Below are 17,600 nucleotides of genomic sequence, written 5' to 3'. Positions count from 1 at the left end.
CGATTCCCCCTCATGCCCAATACCGGTGACGATTATCTGAACCGGTCCTGGGCCACCCCGAGGTCGACTCAGCCTCAAATAAGTACCTGGTACGGTGTATAAACAACACCAATAGGGAGACTAAGGCGGTCAAGCGTGGTGCTGCCCACCCACCTACTTGTATGCCGTTAAGGCCTGAATATTTGATTCTAGCTAACAGCACTTTCTCCAACAGTCTGTTAAGGCTCTCCAGGGGATCTTTGTCTTTGTGTGCGCTTGCAAAAGTGTGTGTATGTCTAGTGGCGTTATTTCACACGGACAACCTGCCAGCTTCTCCACTGCTAGCTTCTCGCCATACACTCTGCTAGCTGCTCCACTGCTAGCCTCTCAATATACACTCTGCTAGCTGCTCCATTGCTAGCCTCTCACTATACACTCTGCCAGCCTCTATACTGCTAGCCTGTCTCACATTCACTCCTCCAACCTCGCCCTTGCCTCCAGCGGGGGATCAGCCAACACCGCTGGAGAGGACGAGGTGTGGCGAGTGGGGTCCCGGACTTCTCGTGAATTCACTCTTGTCTTCACTCCAAACCAACTCCACTCCTCTGCCTCACACCTTCCCCTTTAATGCTCCTTCTCATTGAGTGCCCCCAGATGGCCTTCATTAAGCCGGCATCCTCCCCACGCCTCACGCACGTGTTCTCCCCCACGTGTTCTCCCCCACGTGTTCTCCTCACCCACGTGTTCTCCTCACCCACGTGTTCTCCTCACCCACGTGTTCTCCTCACCCACGTGTTCTCCTCACCCACGTGTTCTCCTCACCCACGTGTTCTCCCCACGCACGTGTTCTCCCCACGCACGTGTTCTCCCCACGCACGTGTTCTCCCCACGCACGTGTTCTCCCCCACGTGTTCTCCTCACCCACGTGTTCTCCCCACCCACGTGTTCTCCCCATCATCTCCACTATCTCTCGCCTCCGTGGCGCCTACTCCGCGTTTGAATTTGCAGCCAGCCAATCACTGCCTCTTTCCCGAATTGCTGGCGTCTCTGTGCCTGCACCTGCTTATCCTGAGCTGACCTCACTGTCTGCAACCCCGTACATAATTCAACCGCTGTTTTCAAACCATGCGCGCATTACATATATATTCCGAACGGTAACCCCTTCGTAAATCGGGGACGGAAAAATCCTCGCAGACGTTCCATGGGTTCGTGCTAGTTGAAAATTAATGTTTCACATATGTTGCGTGCTAAAAAAAATGGACTAAAATAAAAAAAATGTCTAGACAGACAAAGTAACAAAATTACCACTTGCTCCATTATAGTATCGAGTGTGCCTTTCCTTTACAATTATGTACACTTGTTCATTTGTTTTGCAGGAAACGGTCTAATGAAAAAACCCTGGCGTGAAGTGGATTTCTCCCCCAGGTATATCTTCTTCTTCTTCCGCGCGTATGTTCCACTCATGTGGGGTCTCTGTCCTTGCCAGCCTTCTCCACACTGCCCTGTCCTGCGCCATCTCTCTTTCCGCTCCTCGGACAACTATGGTCCGATTGTACCACATCGTCCCTCCACCTATTCTTCTGCCTCCCTCCTCTAGATCTCTTTCCTTCTCCATGCATTACATGCACCTTCTGACCCACATCATTTTCCTGTTGTCTCTCCACACGATCGAACCACACCAGTTATTTTTCTCTCTCATCTTCTCTGTCATTTCTACCACCGCGATTCTTCCTCTAAATTTTTCATTTCTCACCGTGTCTTTCCTTGTTAAACCAAACATCCACCGCAGCATCCTCATCTGTGTGACTGCTTACTCGTTTCTTATTCTTTCTCGTGTCTTCACAAGATACATCTCTATGCTTCTAATATCATCTGATTACAATTCCAGGCTGATTATGTCATGCGTGTACACATCTGGGTGTGTGATGGGCAGCTGAGACATCTGGACATAGTAGTAGGGGAGGTAGCGTGCAATAATTCATCCATGGGATCATTGCTCGAATGCTTGCCAAGTGTAGCATCCAGTCTCCCTCTCTGGATGCTCGGATTAGCCCCAACAAGATTTCAACCATGTCCAAATAGGACGTCCAGAAGGTCCAGAGGCTGCCGTTTCCATCTCTGAGGAACTCGCGGTAGACTGCAAACAGTTCCATGATGCGTGTACATGAGCTGTTCTCGAGGACCTCCTTCAAAGCAGCTTGTGAGACTTCTTTCCCAAGGTTGGCAATGATCCTCAGTGTATCATCCAGGTAAACCGTATAGTTTATGCGAGTTGCTTACAAGCAGGACAGGACACCATCCCATGTCATTCGCATGAGAGCTTAGTACAGGAGTTTTGTGTAGTCGCACTGCCCTGTTGTACTTGCGGCCATCCATAACACCTCCAGGGAATATTTTGAATACAGTCAGAAGATAGAGATCTTCAAACACCACACAGATGGAGACAATGATCATCCAACATCCACGTTGTTGGGCTGGCCATGACGTCTGGAGGGATGACTTCGGAAACAAGTTTTATTATCTCGGCTCCATTAAGGAATAAACTAAAGAGGGAAGAAAATGTCCTTCAAATAGTCCTCAATGCCGACACGACGTGCTACATGAACTACAGCTCGTAGGAGAATGTTGCACAGTATCGTTACGGGTGGGGTAGGAGTCTGCTGCTGAACAAAACCTCACCTTTGAAACCATATGACGACAACAGGTATAGGAAAAACTGGAGTGGCATAAACAGCAGCGTGGCTTCAGACTGAATCAACAACCCGGGGCCCGAAATCCAACTCAAAAACACCTGGTGCCCGAGCTGTAACAGTGTCCGTCAATCCTAGATTGGTCTTGACCATCTTCGGACCCACAAAAAAAGGACAATGAAGACTTGTGCATTTATCTTGCTATAATCTTGTCTTCACGCTAGCCTAGATGTCCACTGTAATCCACACAGGGAGTTATTATTATTATTATGATTTCAAGGACCCAAATGTACTGACTAAACAAATACACTACAATGTGACAACGTACTGTGACTAGTACTGGCAGTGTCACTCGACTCCCGTGTGGGTAATTATTGGGATATTGTACTCCCCTCCAATTCCTCTGCGCTCTCGTTTTATACAAAGCCCCGAGCCATTGATAGTCAATGGAAGACGAGGTCTCCACGAATCCGTTACACTTCGTGGCCTAGATAATTGCTCATAATCAGAACTTTGCACACGGTTTCAGGCAATCAGCTACTTGATTTGAAAAGCATGCAGAATTGACCAATGATGAGATGAGTAATTCCCTGTCCATACACGGCAAATTGTAATTATTGCGAGCAAGGTGGTAATAATTAACTCTCTGAATAATCATCCACTTCTATGACACCTCATTGGTGTGCATACATCTATAATGAATGAGGGTTGCAACCGCGAGGCAACGCTCAAATATGGCAGTCATCCCAAGATCTGCATGGACGAACGTTGCCTACCCTCTGAATAGTTAATGCACTATGGCACAGATTCAGTAAGTATTTCCTGGAAAAAAAAGCATAATAGAGGTTTGGTTGTTTAAGAAACGTAACCCATTGTTTCAACTGCCACGCCAGAGGTGGCATCGAAACAGCAACCTCTAAAATGTAAGTTTAGTGCGATTACCATTACACCACAACAGCTGCCTTCCTTTCTCATATTGAAATGGTAAAACATATTACGTGTATTCCTCTAGTAACAAGTAGTTATCAGCTTATTTTTTATATTGTTGTCATGAATGAAAAACAAACAACCTAACAACCATAATGTTTGCAAATAAATCCAATTTATAAACATTGTGGCACAGCAACATTCCTAAATATGAACTTTCAGTTATTGTTGATATTTACAAAATATGATATAATTTGAACTCTTCATTTTACTATAAATATATGTGTATTCTTCTTTCATCCAGAAACATGGATACTTTGAAGAACAAGCTAATTAACTATAATTCCCCAAATAAAGGCATTCCTGCCAACATCTTGCTGCTGGGAAGGTCTGGCCATGGAAAGTCAAGCTTAATCAACACTTGGGAAACAGCAATAAGTGATCGAATTAGATCACGTGCAGTAACGGCTTCGACCAAGGGTTCAAGTACAACTCAACATGTAAGTATTGTAATAACTGTAGAAGTCGTGGAGTCTTATTATGTTTGTTTACAATTAGACTCTTGTCATCAATAACATGAAATGCATACGCTTTAATTTGAAGATATCATGTATGCTTTGATATCTTACACGGATCCAGCCGTTACTTTGAAAAAAATTGAATGTCATCACAACGATAGAATACTTCATCCTCGGTATTATGGCTATCATTAAAATGTTGGAGAATCTGTCAACAATATTTTTTTACAAACGCAATTGTTATTTTAAATATGGCAGACATGTCGAGGTTGAGATTGTTAAATGACACGTAAATTCGTGGTTATCTGCGACTTCTCTGGCCTATTGGGCAATGTCCCACGCGAATTGAGAAGTGAAGTATGTTTGAAGGCTGCAATGAAGCCTCCACGCTCTCTGACGTGGGGTGTTATAGATGGAATGAGGTGAGCCAGTCCACTTTCTCCCAGTTAGCCGAAACACGTCCAACATCAGCCGTGGTCCGGGGTCTCTAGGGGTGTGTCTGGACTCCATAACCGAACCAGTAATAGCAGCTGCAAGAGTCATGGTCCAGAATTCCCCTCGGCATCAGGAGAGGGAGGAACGTTGCCAACCCCCATCCGCGAGCGATCATAAAATTGTCACTTTCAATCTTCATCAACAACCTGAGACCAGGCTCTTTGTGGGTTCGAAATGGAATCGAGAGTTGACGCCCGCAACCGCAGTGGAAGAATGACCGGCGCATCTTACAAATGACAATCTGATGGCGAGTTCAGCTCCACCATAAGCCCGCATGCGCTAGTCCAGCTGATGTACTTAGACCTGGTATGCATCCATGATGTTGCGTGGATGTGCTAATGCCATCACAGCGTGTTGGTTATTATAAGGCCATGGAGAACACAGAAGACCAGCAGCCTTCCACCATTGTTATTGAGCTGATCCGACCAATGTTTTCCAATACCTCCAGCCAAGGTAGCTGCGTTTTTATGTCACAGGATGACCCTATCCTGAGGGTCCACTTTCGACGAGCACCTGGGACTGGAGGTCAATGAAAGGCATCTGGCTTATTTGCCTTCCCTGTTTCCCTCCACGAAATGTTTCGGTCTTTCGGTAAATTAACGTAGATAAGTTGAAAGAAAATAACAAAAAAAAACTATGACGTTTCGATCACAACACAAGCGATCGTCATCAGGAGGAACAAAGGAGTAAAGCTGCTGAGGCAGACTGTTTTAAAGATTTAAAATGGGTGTAGCCCAAAGGGTCATAAACAAAGTGGGCAGGGCTAATGATGTTAATGTGAGAAATTAGACTGTTAATGTAAGTTCGCAGAACCTCTGCCGCATCGGCGTGCGAGGTGGCTGTGTTAGTTTGAGAAATTTAACCTGTTAATGTAAAATCAGAGAGCCGAAGGTAGGGTGTAAACATCACAGCCAGTTATGACTTAAACTGGTTAATAACGTCCTTCCAAAGATTGCTCAGTGTGTACCCATCTTCTCGGTTGAAATTGCTTCTGTGTCTATATATATGGATGGATTCATGAACGAATCTTTGTTGATAGCCAGTGGGTGTGCAAAGTACCTTCGACCTAATCAAAAACCTCTATTATTGATACCTTCGTCGGAGAAATCAATTTCGTGCGAGCCCACCGCATTAAAACAATGATTAGCCACAGCCGAGGTATTGGTCCTACCGTGTTTTAGATCTGCCTTATGTTCACGAACATGGTCCAAGACATGACGCTTAGTTTCCCCAATGTAATTACTGCCGCAGACACGGCTTAGTTTGTAGACGCCGGTGTCTACAAACTAAGCTGTGCCGGCCTTCAAGTTAGAAACCGCCGTCTTGATCGCCATTATTTTATTGGTAAAGAACGTCGCATGTACTGTGCACAGACCGGGTTGACCAGTTGATGGCTAGTTGTTGCATTGCAGTCGATGATGTTGTTGTTGCTGCTGCTGTTCTTGGTGCTGCAGTTGAATCTATTGCTGCTGTGGTTGATTCTATTGTCTTCCATTGTTTCTGTTGATGCTGTTATTCTTGTTGCTATTGCAGATGCCTTTGATCAACGCTAGCTAAGACCCACTGGGCGGTGCAGAATGTAGCATTATGTCCTTCTGCTCTCAAATAATTGTATTGTCCAGGTTTTACTCGGAGAGCGGTGGTCCAGTCCAAGGCTGTGTGAATTGTACAAGCTACACGTTCGTGTTCCCGTAATGGGATAACGCTTTTGATCACTATCTTTGATCAACGCCCTTGACCAAGCACCGTTGATCGATGCCTTTGTTGCGTGTGATTGGAATGCTGTGTGATCAAAATTCCCTGTATGTCATTGAATGATGTGTGATTGAAATGTTGTTTATGATTGAATTGCTGCGTGTGTGTGTGTGATTCATCTATTGTGTGTGTGATTTAATTTCTGTATGATCGAAATGCCATGTATATGAATCGAATGCTGTGTGTGTGATTGAAATGCTGTGCGTTTGGTTAAATGCTGTGTGATTTGAATGCCGTGCAATCGGAATCATTCTCCACCTATCAATCCGCCGTATTTTTTGACCCTTCTGCCATCGAAGTCGCTAACTTTTTCACGTCTAAAATCGACTCCATCCATTCCTAATTTTCTTTCTCTTAGACTCCCTCATCCGTTCCATATTTTTTTCCTCGCATGCACCTCGTCTTTTACTCCAACATCTACTTCTGAAATCTCCTCCATCATTTCTAAAGCCAACCCTAATCCCCGTCCACTGGACTCCATACCCTCCTACCTCTCATTCTCTCCTACTCATCATCGTTTATTTCACGCATCGTCACCATCTTCATCGTATATTACCGTCCTTCTCATCAACACATCTCATTTGACCACTGTTCTGTTGTAAACATTGCGATGTTTGGTTCAGCACCTTGGTAAAAGCGTTTTAAAAAAAAAATTGAAATATAAAGAGATGAAGGCCAGCGTTGCATACAAGCATTGTTTACACAATGCACCAGGTTCTCATATAAGACATACTCACTAAAACAAAGCATTAAACATTCACATTTCGAGTGGTTCGTCAAACACGCTTTCAATATATTGTGAAAGAGTAAATATATGTACTCCATTTAATCGCAAATTCAATATATTTATTTAGTTAACTGGTTTAAACCGGTAACCACGTACATTTTTTTGGTAATGTAATTTTCGTAGTTCTGGAAAACGGGTAACAGAAAAGGAACTAGTAGACCTACTTTCTTTCATGTTCAACTTTCTGAATAAGACCATTAATAATATCAGTAGCAGCCAAACAGTTATAATCTCAATACAATTTGTACTTACTTGTTTTTACCAGCTCCATTAACTAGAGAATTCGACTGATTTTAAGCAGCTGTGGTTGAAGTTACCGATTGTGTGTACCACTAGATCACGCTAAAAACTAAACAGCCGAAATGGCAACATGTCAATCGCACTGTTAGTCTGAAATGCAATGTTTATTAATGCAATATATTAAATTTGGACAGTGTATTTACGTGTGTGTGTATGTCTGCTTACATGCAAATATATTGCAGTTTCTAAAGTATCAACTTACATCGTTTCAAAACCAAAAGGAAACACCAATTAACGTAAATGTCATGGACACCATCGGATGGGAACCTCAGACATTCACATTTGAAATGTTTAACAAGATTCTCAATGGTCAGATTGAAGATAAACAAAGTGTGAGTATGTTGCACACCATTTTACTGTTGATTTGTATTCACAACAAAGCTTTTTTTAATCTCCAGAATACTGTGTCTAGTAATTTAGTAGTATATAGTAATATAGTAGTTTCTAGTAAAATAGTATATAATACTATAGTAGTATATAGTAATATAGTAGTACATAGTAATATAATAGTATATAGTAATACTAGCGGGAAGCACCCGGCATTGCCCAGGCAAAAAAGACAGACACACATCGACTTACACACACTTACAGACATTGACCCACAAACACAAACACATCGACTTACAACAACAACCGCCATTCGCCACTAAGTGGTGATGACGTCACCACGACGCTTGTGCAAGGCCATGTGCACCTTGAAGCCACGTGAGTGTCGAACGCCCGCTGACAAGAGGTCACGGGGCAGACCCAGGTGCCACGGGCTGACTGACTGAGACGACTGGCTGATGCACCACCTGTGCCCCCTACTGTGCCAACTTGCTGTGCTTTAGCCACCCGGCGCTCCGCTCGTTGTTGTGAGCATCGCTCCTCCGCCCTCCGTTGTTGTTGGAGGGCGACTGCCTCAAACTGCCCAGTAGCGTCGTTCACTAGCCTCCTCCACAGAGGCCAATCTTGACACCGCTTGTACCAGTCATAGGTAAGTCCACGCAGCTCCACGTCCTCCTGTACCACATCACTCTATCTCTTCTCTAGCCCATGCCGCGCCCGTTTAGCCCCCTTGATCTGGCTGAACAAAAGCTGTTTCGGCATGCGGTGGCTGGGCATGCGGGCTACATGACCCAGCCAACGCAGCCTTGCCTGCCGGAGGAGCTCACCGATGGGACCTTATCCAGATCTTTCAAGGATTTGTGAGCTCCTCACACAATCCAGCCTGGTTAAACCCAGGATGGATAGTAGGCAGGCTAGCCTAAATGTTTCGAACTGGCGAAGATGTTCAATTAGAGGGGTCCACGTTTCGCAAGCGTAGAGAAGGGAGAGAATGACCGAGAAGACCTGAAGCTTAGTGCGGAGCGACATACCAGGTAGCTTCAACACACAGTGTTACGCAACCAATGAAAAGATAATTCTGCTCGACTGATTCAGAGTGAGACTTCCCCTGTTAAACTGGAGCTGGTCATAAGCACACTGCCCAGGTATAGGAAACTCTCCACTCTCTCTACAACTGCCCCATCGCCGATTGGAAGTTGTGGGGGTGGAGTGTCCGATAGTACAAAATACCCAGGCAGGTGCTTAGTTTTGGTGGGGCTGATGGTAAGGCCCCACCTCTTAGTGGCATGCTCAAGTCTGACCAGCAGCATCTCCAACTCCTCCTCTGAATGAGCAGCTATTACCAAATCATCGGCATACATAACGTGGGTGAGCAATAGGGAGCCATCCCTTGACCGCACTCAGGCATCGATCAGCCTCCCATTAGATCTGTACCAAATGGAAATTCCCCCCGGTACAGCTATTGAAGGCTTCACAAACTACGTGGTCAAAATAGATGTTAAATAATGTGGGAGCCAGAGGACATCCCTGTCACACCCCAAGGTGTACAGGGAATGGCTCTGACTCCCGGCCACGTAGTTTTACCTGGGCCCGCTCACCATCATGAAGGTCCTTAATGATCATGAGCAGAGGGTCAGGGACTCCAAAAGCACGAAGAACAACCCAGAGCCCAGGCCTGCTGATGGTATCATAGGCCTTGACCAGGTCAATAGAGCAGAGATGTAGGTCTTGTGGGAATTCCCCACACCTCTGCTGTAGCAGACGGACAGAAAATATGGCATCTGTGCAGGACTGCCCTTTCCTGAAACCGCATTGGGGCACTGCAAGCCTCTGCTCAGCGTGCCTAGCAAGGTGATGTTGAATAATCCTTGCCAGGGCCTTTCCCGGCACACTGAGGAGTGATATGCCCCTGTAGTTGTTACAGTCTGTGTGGTCCCCGTTCTTAAAAAGGGGAACCACCAGGGCATCCTTCCAATCCTGGGAAACCCATCCAGTGGTCCAGACTGTTGTTATGATGTCATATAGGGCAGTCTGTGCACAAATCCCACCCTCCCTCAGCATTTCGCTTGTTAGATCATCTCTGCCCAGTGCCTTTCCTGGTCTCAGACTCCGGATCGCCTTCAGTAATTCCTCAACAGATGGCACCTCAGCCAGCCACTCACAGGGGGTGACTTCTTCTTTCAATATTTGAGGCATCACAGACTGAGTAGGATCATCCCCAAATTGTCCCACGTTGTTCTCCTGGCTGAGGAATTTCCCCTCCCCCAGGACCTCAAAGAAATGCTCAGCAAATCTGCAAACCTGTTCCTGGGGGTCGGAGATTGGATCACTGTTTTTTCCCCTAATGATGGTAATAGGTGTGGCGCTGCAGGTTACTTTTTTGATGGAGTTAAATAGGGATTTGTGATTGCGGGCCACTGAGGCAGACTCCATCTCCTCAGCAACCCACGACCACCACCCATCCTTGCAGCGCCTCACGGTTCTCTGAACCTCTGAGCGAATTCTGCAGTAAGCCTCCTCATTCTCTGACGTGGGATGCTGTAGCCGATGAGAGTCGGCCTGTCGCTCTTTCTCAACAATCCTGAACACCTCCTCTGTCAGCCAGGGTCTCTGGGGAGGTCTGGACCGCGTACCCAAAGCAGCCATTGCAGCTGCATGAGTCACAGTCCTAAACCTCGCCCATTTACCCTCGACATCAGGAGGAGTGGGGGACGATGCCAACCCCAGCCGCAAGCGATGATGAATTTCTCCCTTGCATATTTCATCAGCTAACTGAGACCAGGCCACTTTAGGTTGCAATGGGGTCCTGGGTGTACACCCACCACCGGAGTGGAAGAATGACAGACGCATCTTACAGATGACTAGTCGATGGTCAGAGGGCAGATCAGCTCCACGGTAGGTCCTGGTGTCAAGGGCATGGGCTCGCATCCGCCGGTCCGTCACTATGTAGTCCAGCAGATATTCTTGCTTTGACCCGGCATGCATCCATGATGTTGTGTGGATGTGCCGATGCCGGAACAGCGTGTTGGTAATTACAAGCCCATGGGCTGCACAAAAATCTAGCAGCCTCCTACCGTTGTTATTGAGCTGATCTGGCCCATGCTCTCCAATCACTCCAGACCAGGTGCCAGTATCATCACCAGCTCGGGCATTGAAGTCACCCAACAAGTTGACTCTATCCCGGGGGGCACTTTAGCCAGCACCTGTGACAGGAGTTCATAGAAGGCATTTGACTCATAGGCTTTGCCTGCATCCCTCCATGGATGTTCGTCTTCGGTGGGGGCATAAGTAACCACGACCACCACTCCTCGCCTCCGGTTGATGGGAAGGCAAGCCCACTGTCCATGACAGAGTTGCCCGTCCAGCACCGCGAGGAGGTAGGGGGTTGTTTTGCTAGACACGCACCGACTAACACACACATCGACTGACACACACACACATACCGACTCACACACACAAATGGCCTCACACGCACACATGGACTTAGACACACACATATTATTATTTTAAACTTTAGTAACCTAATAGTTAAATATTAGCTGTGTACACACACACACACACCATGCACACACATCAACAGACACACAGGCATATTAACTCATGCACACACACACATCGACTGATACACACACGGACATAGACACACACACATGGTTGCAGACACGCACATGGACTCACACGCACACAAGGACTTAGGCACAATAAAAGATATATTAATATTGACCAAGTAAATAACAGGTTTCTATGTACTTGAGTTTAGCGAAAGAAGCAAAGAATAGAAATATTATTTGTGTGCACACAAACATTATTAATGTAATGTTTGCAAGATTATTATAAAAAAATAGGTTTCTATTTATGTGAGTTTACACAAATATATAAAAAAAAATAATCACCAAGTTAATACAAAATATTAGTTTTGAGCACACAAACACAAACATTTTAATATTTCCAAGGTGATTGTTAAAATTACAGATTTCTATGAACGTGAGTTTCGCGAAAGAAGCAAGGAAATTGAACTTGACATTGCCGTGGTGAGGCCTAGTCCCGTGAAGAGCCCCCGGCCTTGCCTATATTGCCCAGCCGGCGGAGGTGGCACCTTGGCAGGCTGGGGGTTGCCCCCCCCCCCCACCATCCCCTCGCCCGCACTACAATAATACTATCTAAGCGCTATAATATTAATATCTACTTTAAAGTTGATGGACGTAAAAACGATTGGTCCACCACGGGGCTTATGGCCTGATTCCTGGCTAATTTTGTATTACGTAAACCCCACCATTCGAGAGCCAAATCCTTTGCAAGTGCGGGTCCACACCCACACGCACATAAACAGACAAAAACGCCTTTTATGTATAAGATAGTAAGATAGTAGTATATAGTTACATAGTAGAATATAGTAATATCGTAGTATTAGTGAAATAGTACTATATAGTAACAGTAATATATGGTAAAATAGTAGTATATAGCAAAATAGTAGTATATAGTAATATAGTAGTACTGTATATTTGTTTTCAGAAGTATTGTGACCTGCAGAACAAGTGTAGTGAGTCCAACTGAGTCGCAGACGTTGTCTTAGGGAGCAACACGTTTATTTAACTATTAACACAACATTATCCAGGGCTATTAACACAACATACTCTAGGGTGGTGACCACCCAAATAACCACGCTATCGCGGAACTAGACACGGTTCCACTATCCCGGTCCGGACCACAATCTGGGTCCCACCCACCTCCTCGATATCTCTCGCCCTTGCCTGAAGGCTCTTGAGAGTTTATCCCGGACCATGTGAGCACCCGTTGGCCCCCTCTATCGGTGGCCCCCCCTCCAGTATCATCCGGTCACGTGTCCCCAGGTCAGACAGAGCATTGTGACCCCAACGTAACCCCCAGCTGGCTGACGCTCTCTCGCTCTCTCAACGGGAGCCCACCACCGCATGCTGTGCGTGGTGCCATCACGCTAGAACCAGCGCTCAACCCAAGCCCCCACTAGGGCTGGTACTACACCCCATGCCCGGGGTGTACACACAACAGTATACCTCCCGCCGTGGCCTCGCAGGCCCAGCACAGCAGAGTGACAATCCCAGTCACTACACAAGTAAAACGTTAACAAGAGAGAACCAACATCTGAAACAAATGTTGAGCAAATGCAACATAGTGCACAACAGTGAATGTTTAGACTTAAGAAGGGGAGTCATCCGTTGAGCTTAACCAAAATGGGGAATATTTTTCAGATCCCCAAAAAATCGTTTACAATTTTAACCTTCATTTTTCTGAAGCTGGTAATCTTTTTGATAATGTATTGGGAGTTACTCCTGCTCATGCAAATTCATACACCCCTGTCCAAACATTAAACGAATTTAGTTTCCAGTCAATCCACGAAAGTAATGTTCTGAAACAACTGTCCTACCTCAAAGGGTCCTCCTCTACCGAAGCAGATAGTATTCCCGTCTTTGCTCTACTAACTGTTGGTCACCTAATATACAAACCTATAGCCCATATTTTCAACCTGTCCATCAATGAAGCATCAGTTCCTCTAGAATGGAAACATTCCTATGTCCGTCCACTTCACAAAGGGGGTCAAACAGTGTTAAGATAACAAAAGGGGTTCCCCAGGGTTCCATCCTCGGCCCACTCTTGTTCTGTCTATTTGTCAATGACTTGGGCACTGACCTGGATCATTCCAGGGTAAATCTTTTTGCAGATGACACGATACTGGTTACTGCTGGCCGCTCTTCGGATGACGTGATTGCTAAGCTCCAGGGTGATGTCAACAAACTACAACATCAGCTAGTTGCTCTTAAACTAGTCCTGAATATCTCCAAAACCAAGGTGCTATGCTTCTCACCAGGACTAAAGCAGGAAGTTATTTGTCCAAAGTTACATTCCTTAAATAATGATCAAATAGAGCAAGTTAAGATCTATAAGTATCTTGGGGTCATCCTGGATTCAAAACTGATTTTTGAAGATGACATTGATTATATTGGTAAAAAGACAAAAAATTTGGTTTTCTGTATCGACACAAGCACTTATTCTCCCCTATGTTCCGTTTGGAATTGATAAAGGCTACCATGCTGCCTCTACTTGATTACTGTGACATCGTGTATAAATCAGCCACAAGTACTGTACTGAAGAAGCTTGATTCCATCTATCACTCGGCCTTAAGATTTGCATTGAACTGCCCATATAGGACTCACCACTGTGATCTCTACATTGGGTCAAACACAACATCTCTTAATGTTCGATGGCTTGTGCACCAGATCTTGTTTATTCACAATGTACTTACAAAAAAATCCGTACACTACCTGCTGGCTTTATTTTGGTGATTTCGAAAAGTTTTTTGGTTTGGCCATGTTTGTATGTTGTAGTATGGAGTTAGACTGATGGCCTTAATCTAAGTTGTCTTGTGATTGTTGTTGTTGTTGTTTGACTTGCATTCCACTGGGATTTTTGCACACAACGTTGGTGTATGGTGCTTTTTCGGGAATATTTTGCTGTTTTTTCCTGTATTTTCTGTTTGCACAGTCACATAGTCACTTTAAGATGTTTTCTTGTTCATGTTTTTGTTTTTTGCTTGTTGCGGTTGGAACCGATTCAAGAGCCGGATTGCTCACAGGGCTATACCAAATAAATGAAACTGAAATAGATTTTGCTTACCTTTTTTGCTCATTAAACCAACTCCATCCATTCCTCATTTCCTTCCCCTTCACCTACTGTGCCGATGTTTCAATTGTTTTCCTGGCATGCACCTCAAACAAGTGAACTTTCTCGTATTTTACTCCAACATCTGCTCCTGAAACCTGCTCCATAATTTTAAAAGCCCTTCCTAATCTCTGTCCACTGGACCCCATCCCCTCCCTCTGATTCTCCCCTACCTTCTATCCCTCTTCAATTATTCGGTTTCCTCTGGTGCCTTCTCTATGAACTTCAAAGCTGTTATCATCTTTCCACTCCTTACAAATCTTATCTCGATTCTTTTCACCCTGATAATTACTATCCTATTTCCCTTATCATTTTATTTCCTAAACTTCTTAAGTGCCTGGTTCACTCCTGCCTCACTCAGGGACATTCCTTCTCACTCTCTATGCTCACGATTCCCAGCAGCGTTCCATTTCTTCGATTCTACTAAATCGGCCATACTAGCAGTACAGAGCTATTTGTCAAACTCTGCTCACGCCGGCCATTCTTCTATTCTCATTCTACTCGACCTTACTGCAGACTTCAATAGAGTTGACCATCTCACTCTATTGTCTACTCGTTCCTCTCTCGGTATCTCGGGTATTCCTCTTTCCTGACGTCAGACCTCAGACTGACGTCATCAAACCACATCACTTACCCCCATCCCTGGTCACTGTCGTTGTCTCCCAACGTTCTGACCTTTGTTCAATCCCTTTTTCTCTCGATGTCTCTCCACTCAAATCCCTCCTCTCGTCATTCATTGCTGATAATAAACACATTTTCCCCTCCGTCCCCTTTTTCACTCCTGACCTAGTTTCTCACTCCTGACCTAGTTTCTCACTCCTGACCTAGTTTCTCACATTGCCAGATGATTGATCGCCATCCAATCTTGGATGTCAAAGCACTTTATTTCTATAAACCGTGCCAAATCCTACATTATTTTTCCCCCATGTTTCCCATTCCCTTCCTCCCTGACAGACTATCGCCACACTCCTTTCTCTCTTCTGTCTGTCTCGTCTGCCCTAAATTTTGGCAGCGTCATTTTTGACTCCTCTCTCTATCTGACTACATCTCTGCCAATATCAGTTCCTGGCGCTTTCACCTGTGCAGCGTTCGCAAAGTTCACCCCCCTGATCTCAAACATTTCTGCAACACTTCTAATATGCTCTCCCATCTTAACTCGGCTCAATTTCTGCATCTCACGCACGCTTTTTCTTCTCTCTTATGCACCAAACCCACTCCAACAAATCCAAAATGCCGCTTCTTTCTACACTATTTCATGCCCTCTCCACTGACAATCCTGTTTGTCCCCCCTCTTCTTTGTGCCCAATCAAGATTCCTTTCTTCTTCACTTCTGACCCAGTGATACTGGAGCAGACTGCACATACAAAGTCCCACTGTCTACCCAAACTCCCATTTCCCCCTCTCTTCTCACAACCTCAGCTCCATCCCTCTTCCCAACTTTCCTACCCATTCATAACAGTCACTCATCATTATCCACTCGTTGTCAGTTTCGTATTTATTTATGTCACGCATCACCATATTCATCATGTACTACCATCCTTCTCATCTACTCATCTCATCCCACCACTGTTATGTGGTTCAGCACTCTGGTTAATGCGCTACATGAAAAAATAAAATAAGATAATATTCCAAATTATCATTATTTTAGATTGTATAGTATAGCTGCAATAGCAAATTAACATTAGAAAAAAATGTTTCAAAGTAACAAAAAAATGTGACCATAATAATTTTTTTCATTTTTTTTTGGTCAGTTTTCTGACAAGACAGAAATGACGTCTGAACCAAGGAACAAGGTGCATTGCGTGGCCTACGTCGCTGATCTGAATCAATTTCAAAATGTGGAATTAGATGACTTGGAGATTTTTAAGAGATTTGGGAAGTATGCACGTCAAAAAAAGAGTAAGATCTTTTCACTCATGTGTCCTGTGTTTTGCCCACACACTTACAGCTTATTATCGTGCTTTTGCACGCAACTTTTTTACCCCATTGTTACTGTTTCTTAATTATTAGGCCTAAAATATACGATTATGTAACATTAACAATATGTATATTATTCGATTATAAGTAATTGAATATGTCAATACATAATAGCATGCCCGCATTAGTCAGACTTATGCAATGTATATATAATCAATCCCCTATGAATAGGCAACAATAAAATATAATCCATATAACCTATGATAATGCCTGCCAGTTAGGTCTGGATGTGCTTAGGATAATATAGATTGCAGATACTATTTATCCTTCATACATTATTTTTTTATTTTACTCATGGCCCCATGGCGATTAAGCACAAGCTCACTTCGGACCAGTTTCTACCTACATCCTCTCACGATCAGAGTCAGGCTTGCTTCAAGATGTCACTCTGTAAGAAGCTCCAAGGCAACAGTTCTGGAGCATCACAGAACATCCATTAGGTATCAGTCACGTGAGTTTGATACGGCGTCTAGAGATATATACTGGCAATCTAGACTACATTTAGTAATAGGTTTTTAGCCTTTTATCTGGCAACAAAACTGACACCTGGATACAAGGGATCATGTTTGCAATAACCACAACACTTGCAGTCAAAATGCAAACAAAAAGACAACTCTGATAATGATGAAAAGCACTGTCCTTGAAAAATGGATGGCTTCTTGAACGAATCTTTATTGATAGCCAGTAGGCTTGCAAAGTGCCATCATCTTAGATAAATACATTTCGTGTGAGCCAGCCGCATTAGAATAATGTTGATGTAACTGCTGCCTCAGATTGCGCTTACTTTGTAGACACCGGGATATTGCATGTCAAAATCTTTGCCTTCACAGATATGATCAGATCACACATTTTACATCTTGTGTTTAAATCGAACCTGAATCTTGGGTTTTGTATGTGGCAGCAGTGACTTTGGGGAAACTAAGTGACATGTTGCGGACTGTGTTCGTGAGCATAAGACAGATTTGAAACACGTGAAGATCAATACTTCTGCCGTGGCTGATCATTATTGTAATGCGGCTGGTTCACACCAACATTTATTTCTCTAAGACGATGGTACTTTGCAAGCCTACTGGCTATCAACAGGAACGCACGCATACGAATGCATATCTAAAATCTGACTCCCACCACCATCCATCCCTGCAGAATTCC

The 17,600-nt window shown here is 44.5% G+C and overlaps 1 long non-coding RNA gene across 1 annotated transcript in view; it reads left to right on the top strand.

The window, feature by feature from the left end:
* The first annotated feature begins 3,379 nt into the window (after positions 1 to 3,379).
* LOC142907355 (uncharacterized) overlaps positions 3,380 to 17,600 on the top strand; it is a 31,789-nt gene continuing 17,568 nt past the window's right edge. The window contains exons 1-4 of the long non-coding RNA XR_012930959.1: positions 3,380 to 3,592; positions 3,901 to 4,096; positions 7,634 to 7,783; positions 16,226 to 16,373. This is a non-coding gene — a long non-coding RNA (uncharacterized LOC142907355). The remainder of the gene's footprint in view (positions 3,593 to 3,900; positions 4,097 to 7,633; positions 7,784 to 16,225; positions 16,374 to 17,600) is intronic.

This window comes from Petromyzon marinus, chromosome 78 (assembly GCF_048934315.1).
Source record: "Petromyzon marinus isolate PM22_M1 ecotype Great Lakes invasive population chromosome 78, UKy_Petmar_22M1.pri1.0, whole genome shotgun sequence".
Classification (NCBI taxonomy): Eukaryota; Metazoa; Chordata; class Hyperoartia; order Petromyzontiformes; family Petromyzontidae; genus Petromyzon; species Petromyzon marinus.
The sequence above is the reverse complement of the archived record's forward strand: the minus strand, read 5'-3'. Positions and strand labels throughout refer to the sequence as shown.